Below are 2,392 nucleotides of genomic sequence, written 5' to 3' on the forward strand. Positions count from 1 at the left end.
TAACCCCACTTCTTAAGAAACCCACTCTTAACCCAACTCTTTTAGAGAACTACAGACTGGTTTCCCTTCTACCTTTCATTGCAAAAACACTTGAACGAGTTTTGTTCAACCAAGTATCTGCCTTTCTCACACAGAACAACCTCCTGGACAGCTACCAATCTGGTTTCAGAAGTGGACTTTTGACCGAGACTGTCTTGCTTTCAGTTGTTGAAGCCCTAAGACTGGCAAGAGCGGCGTCCAAATTTTCTATACTTATCTTGCTGGATCTGTCCGCTGCTCTTGATACGGTGAACCACCAGATTCTCCTGTCAACCCTATTGGAAAATGGCATCTCAGGAACTCTTCAACCTGGCTAAGAGAGAATTGCTTGTGGTTTCAACAAACCCATCACTTTTATTAAAATTTCACAATCCAGTTAGGCTCATCAACCATAACGCCTTCAAAAACAGCTAGAAACCTTGGAGCTGTGATTGATGATAAGCTGAATTTCTCAGACCACATTGCTAAATCTGCCCGGTCCTGCAGATTTGCTTTATACAACATTAGGAAGATCAGGCCCTTTCTTTCAGAACATGCAACACATCTCCTTGTTCAAGCTCTTGTTCTATCCAGGCTGGACTATTGCAATGCTCTCTTGGCAGGTCTTCCAGCCACTTTTATCAAACCTCTACAATTAATCCAAAATTCCGCTGCAAGATTAACTTTTAATGAGCCGAAAAGAACGAACGTCACACCTCTGTTCATAAATTTGCACTGGCAACCAGTAGCTGCTCGCATAAAATTCAAGGCATTAATGTTTGCCTACAAACAATCATTACTCCCTTTTCCTGATCCAGAACCTTATATAATACTTCTGAAACCCTCTCTATGATCTCATATGGACCTTTATACCGTTTTTGTAGTTTGGGATTTATTTTAACATCAAATTGGAGTTTTTGCTTCTCAGAGGCCTTCATTTGATGTTTCCTAACTGCCTCCACTCAGTTTGAAAGGTTATCTGCCACACTTGAGACATACTGAACAGGGGTCTGGAATCTTTCTTGTGCACCCACAACAAACATCACATCAACAGGAAGGACTGTTTCCCGACCAAACAATATCCGATAAGGCATAAACCTTGGGGCCAATACGGTAGCAAGAAAGGTTAAATTAAATTGTTAAATTAACCCATCGGACTGAGGGTGGTATGGGGATGTTCTTGTTCTTGTATGGTGATGTTCATGCTCAACAATCTGCACAATTCCTTAAAAATACATGACTCAAAATTCCTTCCTTGTTCTGCTTTTGTCATGTTAACTTGTGTTATTACACGGCTCTGTGGAATACTTCATTCTGATTGGTCAGTCGTGACATTCCGAGGTATGTTATTCCTTGATGACAACCGGTATAAAAGCTAATAACACAGGCTCATCCGGCTAACTGAAGTCAGCGCTATACGCTTGCTATGAACAGTTTTTCTTGGTGGAAGCTTTGTGTTTGGTTAGCTAATAAAACAGTTAAACTCAATTCAATATTATGTGTACAATTATTTAATTATGTCATCCTGGTATCGCGGACTCACTCTCTCATTTCATACAAACACAGCTGCTGCCATTTTGCAACAATTGTTTTAAACACTGTAATGGATTATAAGATAACTAACAAACTGGTAAGATTTTAAAACAGTTTTGTCTTAAATCAATATATTTTATCGCCTTGATTATTTATGTGGTGAAATGTTGTGTAATAAGTGGTATGACTGCACCGTATCCCTTAAATGTCTGTCTTTGAACTCGCTAGCAACTGCTTTCTTCCCGGAAGTTTTGCATTCAAATATTTCAACTCAAATCAATATTTCGTATCTAAATATTTACTTATGTGGCAAGAAACCGTGTAATATATTATCCCTTACATTAAGTTTATTTAACTCATAACTTTAAGGCAACCATGTAAACTTTTATGGTAATCGTTATAACAAACTATATGTAGTTGAGTGAACTTAAATTTGAAAGTTTACTTAATCCTCTTGATTGCTTGAATAAGTTGATACAATATTTAATCCAAAGTTATGACAACAAAACAACATTGTTAAAAAAAATAATATTTAATTCTTAGAACAACATATTAGTTGAAACAACAAAATCACTATCTTTGTAATAACTGAAATTCTTACTTTTAATGAGCTTAAAATTTTAAGGCAACCAGGTTACATACTTTAAGTTAAGTGTAACAGTGTATATGTCATTTACAGTGTAGTGTAGTTCTTGGAAGCATTCATTGTAGCAGCCTGGGAACTTCTAAACATGACTTATGGCGCAAACTTGCACCCCATGTCCAGGAAACTGTTTGGAGCTGGCAGATTTAACCATTTTTGTATGCAGTACACATCGGACATTCTGTGTACGGTCGGAGA

Source organism: Sinocyclocheilus anshuiensis, unplaced genomic scaffold (assembly GCF_001515605.1).
Source record: "Sinocyclocheilus anshuiensis isolate Anshui unplaced genomic scaffold, SAMN03320099.WGS_v1.1 scaffold1131, whole genome shotgun sequence".
NCBI lineage: Eukaryota > Metazoa > Chordata > Actinopteri > Cypriniformes > Cyprinidae > Sinocyclocheilus > Sinocyclocheilus anshuiensis.